This window comes from Octopus sinensis, linkage group LG21, assembly GCF_006345805.1.
Source record: "Octopus sinensis linkage group LG21, ASM634580v1, whole genome shotgun sequence".
Classification (NCBI taxonomy): Eukaryota; Metazoa; Mollusca; class Cephalopoda; order Octopoda; family Octopodidae; genus Octopus; species Octopus sinensis.
Genome location: NC_043017.1, coordinates 7,259,737 through 7,278,802, shown reverse-complemented (window position 1 = coordinate 7,278,802; position 19,066 = coordinate 7,259,737). Strand labels below are relative to the sequence as shown.

Below are 19,066 nucleotides of genomic sequence, written 5' to 3'. Positions count from 1 at the left end.
ATGCTTAAACATACAGTATAAAAGGAATAAATACTTGTTTATCAAAAAACCTATTTATTAAAGAGCACGAAAATGGAATTAAATGAAACAATACAGGTTATTTACACTAGGATTAATTAAATAACCATCTAATTAAAATCAATGTAAAGAATAAAATCACAAGTCATAATTACACCAATTAACAAACACGTGTGTTTCATTTGCTGCTGAGACTAGCACAGAAAATGTACAAAACCTATCTGGAACCCCCCAATACTAAGACAAATCTCACTTCAATAAAAGATAAAAAGAAGGCTAAACAAATATTTATTTCTTTATTGCCCACAAGGGGTTAAACATTATAGGGGACAAACAAGGACAGAGAAAGTGTGCATAACTGGTACTTGTTTAATCAACCCCGAAAGGATGAAAGACAAAGTCGACCACGGTGGAATTTGAACTCAGAACATAGCGACAGACGAAATACCTATTTCTTTATTACCCACAAGGGGCTAAACACAGAGGGGACAAACAAGGACAGACATAGGTATTAAGTCGATTACATCGACCCCAGTGCGTAACTGGTACTTAATTTATCGACCCTGAAAGGATGAAAAGCAAAGTCGACCTCGGCGGAATTTGAAGTCACAACGTAACGCAGACGAAATACCGCTAAGCATTTCGCCCGGTGTGCTAATGATTCTGCCAGCTCGTCACCTAGGCTAAACAGATATTAAACCAGTGCTTAATAAACGAAATTAAACAAGAGGAATAAACAGATAAAAATTATCGCATGTTAAATCTATACCTTAATGACAACTAGAATGAAAAGAGCATCACTCTAGTATTAGATAATAAAAGGTGTCCATAAATTAATAGCTTTGCAATTTAAAAAATTCTGGAAAAAATGAAATATAAAGATAATATATAAGGAAACAAATAAAGTTATATTAGTGACTTGGAGGAACAAGCTATTTCGTTATGCAACCATAATATACAACAAAATATATTAAACATTTTTATAAGTTAACACTATGTCCTACTGTGTTAGCAGTGCTATTACATCACATGGTAATGTTATCTCTTCAGATTTTTTATAGAAATTATAGCCTCTGATGATTTTGTCATGAAGTTGATAAATTGTGGAAGTTGTAAAAATGATTTATGAACACCCAGTAAATCATTGCAAGCAATGTAAAGACAATCACAAACCTAAATCACAGCCGATAGATCGCAAACATGTTGCATGTAACAGCAGGACCGTCCCAATGTGTGTGTGTGTGTGTGTGCGTGTGTGTGTGCGTGTGTGTGTGCGCATATGCATACATGTATGAATGTATCTTTTGCAAAATGTATGAAAGAAGAATGGAAGCATTGTCTCAAAAGAACTGAAAACTCATGATTTTTTTTTTTTTTTGTTCTTTTAATGAAAGTCAGCTTTGCAATATTTATTCTGCAATAAGTTACAGGCACTCCCTTTGCTCACTAAGTTGTCAGAAATGCAATGAAGCAATAATCAGTCCCATTAGAAATCTGTCATAAAAGGCCATCAATAATTATGATATAAAATAAATATATATAAAAAAAAACAATAAATATGTGATGACTATTTAATAATTCTTTGGCAGATATCTTTCCTTTCTTTAAATTTTTAATTAAAATAGTAACAAAGGAAAAAAAAACAAAGAAAATAAAATCATGACTTGAATGAGACTTCTTGGAAATAAAATTTAAAACAAGGAATTATCAAGAGGACTATTATGTGGTTGCCTGACATATTAGAAAGAGCCCTAAATATCCCTCATATTACACCCTGCAATTTTCACTGAAGACAGCTATTTTTAGCCTGTTACATGTATACTGTATTTTAGTTTTAGCTAAATGTTTATAGATTAAGTATTTTATTACTGCAGAAAGATTTCTTTTCGGTTTTTTTTCCCCAGTCCATCACATTAGCTAAAATCCTTCATCATGTTACATCTTTGCCAGCCATCAAAGTCTTTGGATACACAAAGCCTGGGAGAGAAAGACAAGGGAGCTACTATGGCCAGAATGCCTCATACCTTTGGTCATCAGGATCTACTTAGTTATAACTAAGCTGGCGCTAAAAGGGAAATAACATCTAAAACAATGAAACACTAGAATCACGTCTGTTTGCATTGAGAATATAAACAGGCGCAGGAGTGACTGTGTGGTAAGTAGCTTGCTTACAACCACATGGTCATGGGTTCAATCCCACTGCGTGGCATCTTGGGCAAGTGTCTTCTACTATAGCCTCAGGCTGACCAAAGCCTTATAAGTGGATTTGGTAGACAGAAACTGAAAGAAGCCCATTGTATATATGTGTGTATATATATATATAGTAGAAATATGTTACAAAAAGAAAATATAAAATACACGTGGAAATGTAAGGGTAAAATATGAAAAATCAATGAAAATGCACATTGTAAATCAAAAAAGGCTTTTTATGACAGGTAACGACAAATATAGACATTTAGATTGACTGACGTAGTCATAAAAGTCATTATTTTGAGATGATTATAAAATCAGAAAACAAAGCGTACCATGGTTTCTGCAAAGCTATTCATTGCTTTTCTCTCTCTCTCTCTCTCTCTCTCTCTCTCTCATATATATATATATATATATCAATGTTTGCTTTTATGTTATAATAAAAAACTATTTTCCATTCCTCTGACAATGACTCAGCTGGCTGAAACTTTGAAGTCACTGTCAACAGCATTCTTACACAACATGGGAGGCGATAATATGCTTCACCTTAAATTTTCAATTTTATGTTCTTTGTCTTTTTATACTTAATTCATGAAGCAACATCAACAACTACAACATTATCGTGGATATTAATGAAATTTCCTCCAAGATAAAAACCAGCCTATCTAGAATACATTAACTTGTAACGATAATGAGCCGGAGGTAAACAATGTCACAGAAACTAACCGACGTCGAAAGATAATGGTAATGAATTCCATGAAATATCTGTGGGTGTATTTGTGTGCGCGTGTGTATGCATGTATACATAAATGAATATAAATACGTATACAATACATATATAAATATATGTATGTGAAATTGAAGCACAAAGCAGTAATGGGTATAAATATAAATTTGTTACCAGTTGAAATATGCTTGAGGCTTATTCAAACCTGAAAGAAAGCCGTTACTGTATTTTCTCTCCTGACAAAATAAAATGAATGACTTTCTCACAGGCCTGAGTATGCCTCAAACATATTTCAACTTGTAACAAGTGTGTGTATGTGTTTTCTTTTATTCTTTTACTTGTTTTAGTTGTTTGACTTCGGCCATGCTGGAGCACAGCCTTGAAGGGTTTTAGTCAAACAAATCGGCCCCAGAACTCATTTTCTAGGACTGCTTGTCTATCGATTAATAGATAATGGTCTCAAATTTTGGCACAAAGCCAGTAATTTTAGGAGTGATAATAAATTGATTGCATCACTCCCAGTGTTCAACTGGTACTTACTTTAACGACTCCGAAAAGATGAAAGACAAAGTTGACCTCAACAGAGTTTGCACTCAGAACATAAAGACAGATAAAATGCCACTAAGCATTTTGCCCATCATGCTAACAATTCTGCCAGTTCACCATCTTAAAGTTAAAAGAAAAAAAATTAAATAAAAATCTGGACATCAAAATAAATAAGAATCAAGCTGTGTTTTCCACTCCAAGAACCAGCTCTTGTTGCTGTGTGGCACTTTGTATGCCCCACTGCCTCATTAACCCCAAGAGCTTTGCTGGAAGAGCAGAAGTTACTTTGTAGGGCCTCCCATTCTGGAGGTGGCGAGCTGGCAGAAACGTTAGCACGCTGGGTGAAATGCTTAGCAGTATTTCATCTGCCGTTACGTTCTGAGCTCAAATTCCGCCAAGGTCGACTTGCCTTTCGTCCTTTCAGGGTCGATAAATTAAGTGCCAGTTACGCACTGGGGTCGATGTAATTGACTTAATCCCTTTGTCTGTCCTTGTTTGTCCCCTCTGTGTTTAGCCTCTTTTGGGCAATAAAGAAATAAGGGCCTCCCATGCTGGACAGGTCAAAGGACTGAGACCAGACTAATGTGGACCACTTTTTCCAGAGACACAAATGGGTTTGTGTAAGGTCAACACCTCCGCCTTGAAAAATGCAAACAGACCTCCGGGAGAGAAAGGCCTTCTCTCAAGGAACCTGGAACCAACCAGGGAGGCAAGAGAGAGGATACCCTAAAAATAGCTGGAGGCAGAGATGGAAAAGCAGGATCCAACTGGATAGAAGCAGAAAAGATGGCCAAGAGTTGAGAACAGTGGAGAAAAGTTGTCAATGGTCTAGAACACTCAATAGCAAACGAAGTGTTTCAGTAAGTAAATCGTGTTTTAATCATTTAAGTTCTAGATACTTCCATCCTGTGTTCTCTGGCCATAATTCATCTCTGACATTAAGTGCAAACCAGCAAGTAAAAGGTTTTATTTAACAACACCCTCTCCCCTTTCCTTCTTCAGGCCTTATATATGCATTTCAATTGGTTGCAGAGCCCGAGGAGTGGAGGGAGAGGACAAAAACAGTGATGGTTGTAGTGTTGGTGGTTGTAGTGGTGGTGATGAATGAAACAATAAAAAATCCCCCCAGTCCCCCCGCCCCGCTGTTAGTCATTTCATTGTGAATGAAACTAAATAACACACTTGACAGCTGTATTTCTCTTAATTTATTTCAACAATTCTCACTGGACATTATAATCAAACAAAAAAAAAAGATGGACTGGTGGATAGCTGGATGGATGGTCAGTAGTCAGCCACAGGATTACAACAACTCAATATCATCATCATCATCATCATCATCGCCGTTTTTATGTCCATCGTTTCCATGCTTGCATGTATCAAAACAAAATCTGTTGAGGCAGAATTTTCTGCAGTTGGATGCCCTTCCTGTCACCAACCCTCACTCGTTTCCAAGTAAGGTAATATTTCCCCATGACCAGAGATGCTTTTCATGGAAGACTGGAAATGAAGGACAACTGCTTTTAAGTGGGAAAAGAAATAGAGGCAAGGAGGGAGGGAGTGAGTGAGTGAGTGAGAAACAGAGAGTGAAAGATGGAGGGAGAGGGGGTAGGGAGAAGCCCATTGTATGTATGAGGATATGCTGAAAAGTTCCTGGCTTTGGGGTTTAAAAAATACAGGAGGATCAGTTAATTATGGTTTTATTCACCATGTTCCCCTCATAGATTCACACACTTATTGCAGCAGTCCTTCAGTTTTTCTAAGCCCTGTAAAAGAACTCAGAAATCTGGGCTTCCAACCAGGCCTTTTGAAATACCCCTTAAAGCCAGGAACTTTCCAGCACCTCTTCATCATATGTGTGTGCATCTTTGGTGTATGTGTTTATCCCTCACTACTGCTTGACAACTGATGTCGGTGTGTTTACGTCCCAGTAACTTAGCAGTTCAGCAAAAGTGACTGATAGAATAAGTACCAGGCTTTACAAAAAAATGATAAGTACCAGGGTCGATTCGTTGAGATAAAAACTCTTCAAGGTGGTGTCCCAGCATGGCCACAGTCTAATGACTGAAACAAGTAAAAGACAGAAGATAAGATAAAAAGGGTAAGATGTTTGTGGTTCAAACACCTTCGATTATTGGTTTTCCAAGCAGGTGTTGATCTAGGGGTCAACAAGTGCAAACCTGTATTTTTCACATAACCAAGACTGAGTTCATACAAAAAAGAAAAAAAAAATCCTCACTGAATGGGATGCCAGTCTTCTACAAGGTTAACTTCCCAGCTATATTTTTTGTTTATAGGTGAGTGGACTGGAGCAATGTGAAATGAAGTATTTTGCTCAAGAACACATAACACACTGCCCTGTGTGGGAATTGAAACCACAATCTTACAATCAGGAGTGTAACATCCTAACCACTAGGGCACATGAGTTCACCCGTCCTAGACACACTCCCTCCCACACTCACACCAAAAGCGGAAAAGATGCTTGTGGCTGGAACACCTTTGATCATGGGTTTTCCGCACAAGAGATGACCTTGGGGGTCAACAGCAAGTGTAAGCTTACATTCTTGACATAGCCAAGACTTGAGGTCTGGTCTTAAAGAAAAAGAAAAAAAAAAGGCCAGACTTCCTTTAGCCAGTCAGAAAATACTGAACATTCCAGGACAGCTGGCTGCTAATTCTTCTACAAATCACTACATAGGTGAAACAAAGTAGGGGTTGGGAGTGGGACATAATAAAGGACACCCACTAATGTTCACCTTGCTGGCTTCAGTGTCCAATAATGGTTGGTTGGTTGGTTGGTTGGGTGGAAAATTACATATGTATATCCTTCATGACGTATCAAGAAAATTGCCATAATCAAGGCTGTGTGGTAAGAAGCTTGCCTCCTAACCACATGGTTCTGGGTTCAGTCCCATTGCACGGCATGTTGGGCAAGTTTCTTCTGCTACAGCCTTAAGCCAACCAAAGACTTGTGAGTGGATTTGGTAGACAGAAACTGAAAGAAGCCCATCGTATATGTGTGTGTGTGTATGTGTGTGCCCTCCCACCATCACTTGACAACCCCATAACTTACGTCTTCGTAACTTAGCAGTCCAGCAAAAGACCCCGATAGAATAGTACTAGGCTTACAAAGAATAAGTCCTGGGGTCCATTTGTTCAACTAAAGGCAGTGCTCCAGAATGACCACAGTCAAATGACAGAAACAAAATATATATATATATATGTGTGTGTGTGTGTATATATATATATATATATATATATATTATATATATATATATATATATATATAATGTTTGTAGGGTTAAAAATCCAAGCTGTGCCTTCTTGAAGCATATCTGCTTATTCTAGTATTCCAATTCCATATATAAATGTCATATTTATGTGAGGTGTACATAGGAGTTGAAAATTCTGGAAATTTATCTGCAGAGTAATTGTATATAAAATCAAAAGACTGGAAGAATTCTTTGGTATTATCTATTCACCATTACACATGTTTCATTTGCCAATAGGAAATACAAAAGCATACATGTAGGATTTCTTCAGAGCGTTATCCCACACATACAGTTTTGTAACTCTTATTACTCTTTTACTTCTATCAGTCATTTGACCGTGGCCATGCCGGAGCACTGCCTTTTTAGTCGAGCAAATCGACCCCAGGACTTATTCTTTGTAAGCTTAGTACTTATTCTATCGGTCTCTTTTGCCGAATCGCTAAGTATAGGGATGCAAACACACCAGCATTGGTTGTCAAGCGATGTTGGGGGGAGACAAACACAGACACACAAACGTATACACAAACACACACACATATATATATACATACACACAACGGGCTTCTTTCAGTTTTCATCTACCAAATTCACTCACAAGGCTTTGGTCGGCCTGAAGCTATAGTAGAAGACACTTGCCCAAGGTGCCACACAGTGGGACTGAACCCGGAACCATGTGGTTGGTAAGCAAGCTACTTACCACACAGCCACTCCTGTGCCTATTAGCAAATGAAACATGTGTAATGTTGACTAACTAATATCAATCTCCTGTTTTGACATATATATATATATGTTAGTTGCAATACAGAAAGATTATCTTAGAAAGCTAATAAACCCATGATTAAAATTAATGTTTATTTCTTGTGTTCTAACGAAGCAATACTACCTGAGGTGTCTAATTTCATTTTCTTGGACAGCAAACATTAATTTAGGTTACTCTTCTCGATTACACAGTATCGTTAGCAGCGAAGAGCAAACATTAAGCATTTAGATGTACTTATGTGGTCAACACGGAGAGGAATAAATCATTTTTAGCTTTTTTTTATATTGTTCAGATTTTAAGTTATTTACAATAAATGTTGGTGAAATATTAGTAAGAACCTGAGAATGGTATGTTGCTGCATCAGCAGACTTCTATTACAAGATTTAGTTTTGAGCATTTCATAAGTTATGTAGGTGTTACCTGAAAAAAATTCCTTTTGATGAATTACCCTACCTATAAAACAAAACAGGCAAATATAATAATGATAATAATAATAATCAGCATCATTGTTTTAACATTCACTTTTCTATACTTGCATGGATCAGATGGAATTTAATGAGGCAGACTGTCTATAGTTGTGTGCCCTTCCTGTCGTCAACTTTTATGTTTCTGAGTGAGGTAACATTTCCCCATGGCCAAATGTTTTTGCAGAATATTGGAAATGAATTGTTGTTGTCTGTTCCTTCTCGAGCCATGCCTGGCTCATAAGGGCCAGTTTCCTGGTTTCCTTGGCATATAGGATCCCCACCTGGATGGGACACCGGTCCGTCACAGGAGAGGAGAGTGAGAGAAAGTTGTGGCGAAAGAGTCAGCAGAAGTTCGCCATTACATTCTGCTAGAGCCACGAGGAGCTTAGGTGTTTCACTCATAAACACACACATCACCTGGTCTGAGATTCGAACCGGCGATCCCTCGACCGGTCTGAGATTCGAACCAGCGATCCCTCGACCGTGAGTCCGCTGCTCTAACCACTAGCCCATGTGCCTCCACTATGGGAAATGAATGACATTCATTTATAACAATCACATGATGTCGAGTAAACACAAACACACACATTCACACAAAAATGCATACAAATAGGATGTTTGAACTCTAGCTTACAATAAGCATGTTGCTCTCAACCCCTTTGCATTATGTATCCTTACACCCACGGTTGGTCCTCCAAACCAGCGTTTCTCAGCTATTTCTACCTATGGATAAAACTACTTCTATAGATACTACTTTCAAATTTCTTATTTTGTCACCCACCCCCCCATTTGCTCGTGTAAGTTAAGTTAAGTTAATTTTTTGGCTCAAAAAGCAAAAAGCAAGGACATGGAGTTATGTACAGGGTGGTGTTCATGCAAAGAGTTCAGGCCATTTGTGGTCAAGGGAGACTTTGACCACAAATGGTCGTCGGCATCTTCACTATCTCATCGGGCAGCATATTCCACGGATCTCTCTGACAGAACATGTTTCAGTAGCTGGAAACATGTTGAACTACGGAAACCATTAAAGAAAAAAACCGAGCTGTTTCTTGCAATAAATACACCCAAAGCAAAATTTTTTTTCACAGACATTGGAGTGGCTGTGTGGTAAGTAGCTTGCTTCTGAACCACATGGTTCCAGGTTCAGTACCACTGCATGGCACCTTGGGCAAGTGTCTTCTACAATAGCCTCGGGCCGACCAAAGCCTTGTCAGTGGATTTGATAGATGGAAACTGAAAGAAGCCCATCGTATATATGTATATGTGTACGTTTGTTTCTGTGTTTGTCTCCCCAACATCGCTTGATGACCGATGCTGGTGTGTTTAAGTCCCTGTAACTTAACGGTTCAGCACAAGAGACCGATTGAATAAGTACTAGGCTTACAAAGAATAAGTCCTGGGGTCAATTTGCTCAACTAAAGGCGGTGCTACAGTATGGCCACAGTGAAATGACTGAAACAAGTTAAAGAGAAAGAGTAAAGGGAAACCCTTAAAACACTACTGTGAATCCCTAATTTACTAAGTTGCTTGCATGGCACCCCAACAGGGACATATGGACTTTGTTTGAGCCTCACTGCTTTAAACTGATTACTGCAGGAGCTCCCTAAGATAGATACACTAACTCTAAAGCTGCTTAGTGTTACTGGAAATGAAGAGAGGCTATACCTCCAACATAAGGATGGTGTCTGTGGTCTTAAATCTGCATTGATGTCATGTGAAGCATATACTGTAATGCTTAAGCAACATCTGCAGAAGGGAAATGAAGCCAGGAACTAAACTTGCTCAAACTTGGCAAGAATGAAAACAGCAATATCATTAGGATCAGTGACAAACCTGAAAAGAGGCACAGAGTAAGAGTCGGTGTAGATCTCACCCCAAGAAGCATTGGTTAATTCTATTTATCAGAACAATAAAAAGTAATGGACAAGTTCACTTAGAACATAATGCACAAAAGACAAAAGCTCTATAGGGAATAAATCAAATCAAAAGCTTGGCACAAAGGACTGACAAGTTTATGACATATCACTTTGAAAGCAACTTCCATGCAACTGAAGAACAAGAGGTCACCACCAAGTGGCCGCTGTTTAGAAGGCAGAAACCACTAAAGAACAATAATTGTAGGTTGTGCAAAACTAAAACAGAAGACAGCAACTACATCATAGCCAGTGAGAGAATGTCTTCTGGGTCTTATCTGCCCATGAGGTATGATGCAGTGGCCAGAACAGTCTGGAATAGAATAAGTACAATGAAAATACTAACGAAGTTGATTGTATTGAGACCAATGGGTCAAAAGGATATGGGTTGAACTTTAAAAATTCAAACAGCCACCAAGTTAAAAGACCAGCTAGATATTGTTGTGTGGAATCACAAGAAAAAATATGTCGTTGTGGAAATCAGCTGCTCTGGATACATGGATTTGAACACAGAATGCTAGATGCCAGAATATATACCTATTCCTTTACTAAACACAGAGAGGACAAACAAGGACAGACAAAGGGATTAAGTCAATTATATCGACCCCAGTGCATAACTGGTACTTATTCAATTGACCCTGAAAGGATGAAAGGCAAAATCGACCTCGACGAAATTTGAACTCAGAACGTTAGTGGCAGACGAAATACGGCAAAGCATTTTGCCGGCGTGCTAACGTTTCTGCCAGCTCGCCACAATAAATCCCTCAATGCCACTTTATTTGATTATCTATACTTATGCCACTGAGCCAATTTAGTTATTTCCCTTATTGCGCTGTTGTCCTTTTTTTTTTTTTTTAACTCGGTGGAGAAAAGTTTGTCTGAGGTGTGTGAGAGGGAGATGTAAAGAGAAATGTTATTTTGTCGTCATATGTCGCTAAGTTCAATTCAGCAATGTCAAACTCCCCGCTCGTCCTCCTCCTCCATGCAACTAGTCTTTGATTAATTAAACTTATCCCGCCGGCCACATTAAGTGCGTAGGTGATTTATTAAGCTCGACGTCAATGGTTATGATAGTGATGACACAATAGTAGGATAGGACGTGGGTAGAGGCGGCGGTAATATGTATAAGTCTGCAGGGAGCTATTCTAAATATGACCTTAACTCTTTAGCATTTAAACTGGCCATATCCGGCCAAAAGTATTCTGCCTGTTTTATGTTCAAACTGGCCAGATCTGGTCTCTCACACCAACCCTACAATATCGTTTTAAAAATAACAGCTATCTCATCAAAATCTCATAGCTACAAGATAATGCATGATTAGTTCAAAACAAAATGGATGAAAAAGCATTAATTTTGGTAGAATAATGCAAACACTAAAGGGTTAAACATTACTACATCAAGAGAGAGGGTCGTTATTTCAAAGAGGAGACCAACAAACAGAGATAAAGAGAAAAGGGGACGAGGAAAAGAACCTAATAGAATTAGTTCTGTGGGACTGTAATTTCTGATCCGGTAAAATATACAAAATTTCCATTTTCCAAAGTCGAAATATTAATTAACTGTTTCTTTATTACCCACAAGGGGCTAAACACAGAGAGGACAAACAAGGACAGACAAAGGGATTAAGACGATTACATCGATCCCAGTGCGTAACTGGTACTTAATTTATCGACCCCGACGGGATTTGAACTCAGAACGTAAGGGCAGACGAAATACGGCTCCGCATTTCGCCCAGCGTGCTAACGATTCTGCCAACTCGCCGCCCTTTCGAAATATTAATTATTTTGAGTCTACTGTTTATCCCTAATTGAAGAAATAATTATGCAAATTTGTTTATTGCGTGTGTGAGTGTATGTCGTGTGTACCCAGTGCATGTGTGTAATGGTGTGTGAATACGTGTACGTGTATACCAGTGTGTGAAATTGTGCATGTATATGTGTATGATCAGTGCGTGTGTACGTGTACGATGAGTGCGTTTGTGAAACTGTGAATACATATATGTGTGCGCATGTCTGACTGCATGTATGTATGAGCGTGAATATATATATGTGTGTGTGTGTGTGTGTGTGTGTGTGTGTGTGTGTGCGCGTGTGAATGCATACGCGTGTTTCTCATCATATATATATATATACACATACACACACATATATATATATACATACACACACACACACACACACACGTGAAATCTACAGAATATTTTATTTACACCCAACACAGTCACGTCAACGAAAACCGTGTCTTTGGATTTTTCCATACACTGCAATGACAAAGCCGAAATTATTCAGTTAATTGCTGTCACGCAAACACTGAACTTACAGTTTGACCTCCCACAATATATATAAATAAACAAAACTAAATAATAACGAAACTTCACCCCCCCCACCTCTTTTGTGACAGTTATACGAAGATAGATGTCAAATACGTCAAAGAGAAACTGAACGTGGGTGACAATAACGAAGATTGAAATATGGTAATTTTGATCCCTAACGGTTAACATATTAAAGACGATAGGTCGGAGGCGGAGAGGGAGAGACGGAATCTAGCAAAACATAAATATAAGCATAACTATTTATACATACACATGCATATACAGATCGCATATGCACACATATATATACATATTAACACATGTACACACATTTATGTATAAATTTTGTTGTTTTGGGTTTTTTTTTTCTTTCAGTAGTTTCAGCTCCAGAGCTGAGGCCATGCTGGAGCGCCGTCATTAGCTTTACCTTTCATCCTTTCGGGGTCGATAAATAAAGTACCAGATTCGCACTGGGATCGATGTAATCGATTTAATCCCTTTGTCTGTCCTTGTTTGTCCCCTCTATGTTTAGCCCCTTGTGGGTAGTAAAGAAATATATACTTTCTTTCACTATTTGAAACTTCCTCTAAAATACGGCATTTTGAGGGAGTTTGATGTTGCTGCTCTCATCTGTGTTTCTTTGACAGGAGGAAATCCAGTTCTGTTCTGAAGACACCTATATCTAACCCATGTAGGTGTCTCAGGCTTTTGGGGGGAAGATACTGAAGAGCTGTGGGCCCTTGAAACCCAAACAGTTGCAATATCTGGTTCTCTATCCTGATGGCAATGTTGGGATCTTTGACAATATACAGTGGCACCCCGTTCAGCAGTTTGTGTAACTTTCAATGCCAAACTTTGACTCAAACCCTTCCAGGATTTCCCAAATGTATATCACTACATATCTTTCCCGCTTTCGTTCTAGGGAGTAGAATATGAACTTTTTCCGTCTCTCCCAGTAGCTAATGTGTCGCACTGAGACGATCTTCCTTGTGAAGTTTCGCCGGATTACTTCGAATTCCCCCTTTAATTTTATAGTGGTGACCATCGTCGGGAACAGTAGTCTAAATGGCTGAGGACATGTATGCGTGCGCACACACACTAATTAACCATACCTTACTCGGAGTTTTTTGCAGTTTGTTTTTTTTTGTGTGTGGGGAAAAGGGCAGAGACAAATTCGAACTTTGATAAACACAGAATGTTAGCCTAAATTTTCAAATAAGGTACGTCTTAACATTAGAAATTATCCAAAACCCCTAGAGAGTGCATAATTATTTAATTAACCACGTAAACAGTGCACACAATGTAAGCTGTACCAGAAAAGTTTGTTTATAAAGAAGAAAGTAATAGGTTGTTCTTTCTCTGATGAATGTCTAAGAAGATTAGAAACTAGTCGAATCAATTCCAGTTTTTCTAACACACACAAGAGCCTACATTCCTGCAATCCTCTTAAAAATAAGAATACAATTCCGCGCATACCTCAGGGATACGGAGGTGTATTAGCTGCTGCAACAGCAACTAGCATAAAAGTACCGAAGAAAAACTTTTCGTAATAATAATTCTTTCTAGTAAAGGCACAAGGGCTGAAATTTTGATAAGAGGCGGCCAGTAGATTACGTCGATAATAATAACCCATTCTATTATAGGCACTAGTCCTGAAATTTAGTTGGAGGGGACGAGTCGATTACATCGACCCCAGTGCTCGGCAGGTACATATTCTATCGACCCCGATATAATGAAAGGTAAAGTCGACCCCGGGAGAATTTGAACTCAGAACGTAAAGACGGGCGAAATACCTATTTCTTTACCACCCACAAGGGGCTAAACATGGAGTGGACAAACAAAGACAGACAAAGGGATTAAGTCGATTACATCGACCCCAGTGGGAAACTGGTACTTTATTTATCGACCCCGAAAGGATGAAAGGCAAAGTCGACCTCGGCGGAATTTGAACTCAGAACGTAGCGGCAGACGAAATACCGCTAAGTACTTCGCCCGGCGTGCTAACGTTTCTGCCAGCTCACCGCCTAATAATAATAATGATGATGGTGGTGGTGGTGGTGGTCCCAAATTTTAGTATAAAGCCAACAATTTCGGGGAGGGGTTAAGTTATCACATCGACCCCAGTGTTCAACTTTAAAAGGATGAAAGGCAAAGTCGACCCCGGCGGAATTTGAAGATAGAACGTGAAGACGGACGAAATGCCGCTAAACTATTTGCACGGCAATAACGAGCTAGACCCCTATAGCCCAAAATTTTAGGCCTTATGTCTGTAGTAGAAAGGATTATTTTGATTATTGCCAAGTGACAATAATAATAATAATAGACACAGGATGGGCTTCCGCAAAGTTTCCCCTGGCATTTGACCGGTCCGATCCTACAGTTGAAGACATCTATGCCAAAGTGCCGCGCAGTGGGACTGAATCCGAAACCACGTAGTTGCGAAGCGAACTTTTTAACCACAAAGCCATGTCAGCTATAATTTTTGCACAAAAAAATAACAATATTTTTGCCTTATATTCCAATTGGGTCTGTTAAGGCTCGGGCTAGCAGAATCTAAAGCATGCCGGGCTTAGTGGTATTTCGACCGTCTTTACTTTCTGAGTTCAAATTCCGCCGTGGTCGACTTTGCCTTTCAGGATCGATAAAATAAATATCAGTTGAGCGTTGGGGCTAATGTAATCGACTTACCCCTTACCACGAACTTGCTGGCCTTGTGCCAAAATTTTCAACCAATATCAATGGGTCCCAGTCAAAATGTTCAACCATGTGTTTTCAGTTATGCGATCAGTTGAACGATTGGGCTAATTGAATTGATGTTTAAAGTGGCAGACTATTCTGCAGATACGGGTACCTTGAACGTAATTCTCAAGCAGAAATCAGTGTGACAAGGCTAAGGCTTTTGATTACAGATACGATCCTTCCAATTGTTTCCAAACAGATGCCGTCTGCCCAGTTTCACTGACAAGGTTGAACCGAGGCTGCATAAAACGATAATGACCTAAGAAATCATGCTGAGTCACCGTGGTGTATACATACATACAGCGCTGGACTAACCATTAAACAAAATAAGTATGTTCTTAGGACATCAAAGGGAAGGGAGGCACCATAGAAATGGTAAATGGTTGACGGCACAAAAGAATTCACTTTAAACTTGCTAAAATAATATTCGGGATTCCTTTTCTCTCCTAAGTATAGAAGCAGATGTGTTACATAAGATTAATTTTGAAGGTCTGATCAAAGACAAAGTAGGAGAAAACTTTTCAAATATAAAGTGAAAGTATAAAAAAAATACAAATATTTTCTTACTATTAGTTTTGTTTTATTTTATGGTTTATTATTGTTTATATTTTGAATTGTGAGTGCACCAAACATTTCTAAGTGGATAGGGTCTGCATGGGTCTTAATCCAGCTCTATCTATCTACCTGCCCACCTATCTATCTATCTATCTACTTGCCCACCTATCTACATATCTATCTATCTATCTATCTACCAACCAACCTATCTATCTATCTACCTATCTACATATCTATCTATCTATCTATCTATACACACACATTGGCATAGCTACACAAGTGTGATACGAGGTACGACGACTTTATTTCTTCATAACTTTCAGAAAGATGGACATTTTTTTTTGTTTTTTTAATGATATTTTCTACAAATACCTTTCAGACAGTGTAGGTTCCGACTGCATTCTAACTTTTGCTGTATTAGCTTTAATCGGTAGAATGTGCCGTACACGAAATTTTCTTCCCCGAGTCAATTTTGTAACTTACAATCAATTAAAAATAGTAAAACAAAATACACACACATACATTCAGTTTATTTCTCCTGTTCTAACACAACACACACACACGTGTATGTATGTACTGAGTGTGTTCGCATTTAAACTTACAGATTATTCTTTTTGATAATCATACAATTTAATTATAGGCGCGAGCACAGACGTAATATAGACATTCAGATACTTACACATGTCTACGCATTGTTATGTGCATGTATATAGTTAACTACAATTTATATAGTCAGATTGTGTAATATCTATACATATAACCATTACACAATCTCAGAAAATAACAGTATTCTTAAAGAAGATTAAATAAGAAAAATACCAACATCATACTGAACATTTTCAAAATCTTTTTAGTAAATATTACTGAGAGATGAATTAATTATTTTACAAACGACGTTAGGTGCAGTTTTTCAATGAATAAAATCTCAAACAGCACTGCACTAGAGGTCCTTATTGCAAACTTGTGATATCAGATTTCCAATTATGTATGAAGATATATATAAATAAATAAAACATTGCCATTTATTTACACTATAGAAACACACGTTGTTATTTTATTTCTGTTTCGTTTTTGTTTGGCTCCCCGCACCCAAGGATATAAATCCGGGTGGTTCGTAATAACCTGTCGGGTAAGTCGGAGATTTTGGATTGATGGATACAAAGTGTGATATTCCGTTATGTGGTGGGATGAACACTATAACAAAAATAAGTACTCTATCCAGCGAGAGGTAAATATTGAATATACACAGGGTTTATAGTGACTTATAGTAGATCAATCTTAAATCCTATGTATATTAAATGATATATATATATGTATGTATGTGTATGTATATATATACTTACATACATAAATATATACATATGTATGTATGTGTGTATATATATATATATATATGTATGTATATATATGTGTGTGTGTGTATGTATATATATATACTTACATACATAAATACATATGTATGTGTGTATGTGCATATATGTATGTATATATATACTTACATACATACATAAATACATATGTATGTATGTGTTTATATATATATATATATATACTTACATAAATACATATATACGTGTATGTATGTATATATATATATATATATATATATACTTACATAAATACATATATACATATGTACGTGTATGTATGTATATATATATATATATATATATATATATATATAATATATATATATATAATGGCCACGTCTTTCGTGCTATTGTTTAACGCTCGGTTAGCCCTGATAGAGTAGAGCTATAATTAAGGGTATCCCACCACATTTTAGTGCGTCCACCCATTGACTTTTCTCTTTCTTTTTCAAGACAGTAAAATATTCGAGATTCAGATGCCTTGGGGGTTTTTCTCTTTCTTTTTAGCCGGTCGAACGACCACGACAGGCTCCTATCATCATTAGCTAGATAGACATCAAGCTAATAACTCATGCAACTGAGTCATTATAAACTAAACACGACATTGGACCTATACTTTGCAGTAATTTTCCACATAATAAGCCCTAAACAATTATGTTTCGATACGAGGCTTCGTTGACTCATCGATACTGAAATAATCTTAACTTTCCACTAAAAAAAGTAGTGTTGTCCTCTCATAGAATGAAAATGAAGGCATTTGCGAAGAGGGATAAATTAATAAGGCAGCGGAAATTTCCCAAGTGTATATTTGAAGATATCAGGAACTGAGCCAAACATCCTGAACATCAAAAAGCATGTATAATGAGGAGGTTTCCGTAAAATGTAGTTAATATATATGTTGAAATAAAAATGAATAAAATTATAACAGGCCTATACATATATTGGAATAAAAAACGAGGGGCGGGGGAACTTTCACAAACAACTATATAACAATTATTACAAGACAGTCCCAGCTTTATATATGTATAAATTTCACAATTAAAAAATATTAACAATAGTACTGAATATGATAGTTATCCTGGTTCTTTTAAACAGTAAATGGTATTCTTTCAGAAACCATCTACAAGTGGATATACAGGGAACTTTACAGAAAACCTATTTTAATTTTATTCCAAGGCAGGTTGACCGAGGTTATTATTCAACTGAGCACATTGAAATTTAGATCAGGACGTAAACATTGAAGTAAAAACAACGGATTACTAATGTATACCCTTTCCAAAAGCACAATATGTAGTTTGTATTTAGAACTCGTCTTTTTTAGACTTTATAACTTATAGAAAGTGTTTATCTAAAATGATACAAAAAAATTATAAACAAATGCACCAGGAGTGGGTGTCGAAATTTATGTTAATAGAATGTTACAGTAAACTTTAAACAACGTTCTCGACCAACACACACACACGTAATTCTTTGGTTTTACATTTACTCTTGGTAATTGAGAAATACATATTGATTTTCTATTAATGAATAAAGTTGGTGTTGATGCCTGGCCATCAAAGTATAAAAATATTCTAGTTAAAATGAAAGTAAAAGAGATAATTTTAAAACATCTTACAATGAAAGAAAGCACTTCGTTCTTCGGACGTTGAAAACCATTTGCCGTTTTGGGTTTAGGGTACGATTTTTAATGACCTGGGATTATCAAAGATGTATTAATTAGGCGAGGACACGAATGACATTGCAGTTAAGTCTGATATATTTATACATATATTGTAATGTATATTTCAGTGTAGGTGTGAGAATAATTGCCTATTTCTGGAGTTTAACAGAGGGAATAGGCACTCACATGCATTGTATATCATCAGGTTGTGTCGTAATTTCTCGAATAATAAATAGTTAGATGTGACGGTCAAGGAGGACATGAATGACAATGGAAAATAAAAGTGTTCAGGTGAGACTGTTGACTGAGACAAGTTGGTACGATTAGGAAAAATCACACATTTACGGGCTTTTCCCCACCACACACGTAACAATAAAACAGAAAGGCCAGGATGACAGCATTGGTTTCCAAATATGAGGCACGGATAAGGAGAACCAGATATTGACAAAAATTAATATGGTTATTGGACCTGACTGATGTAGGGGTAGCTAGCACTAATTTATCAGTTGTGATACAATAATTGGAGATTGAAAGAAGAAAA

General features: G+C 37.3%; 1 protein-coding gene across 3 annotated transcripts in view; it reads right to left on the bottom strand.

Annotated features, from left to right (window-relative positions):
• The window catches only part of LOC115222850 (G protein-activated inward rectifier potassium channel 3), a 305,798-nt gene that overhangs the window by 272,186 nt on the left and 14,546 nt on the right, over positions 1–19,066 (bottom strand). The gene's annotated exons all lie outside the window — the stretch shown is intronic.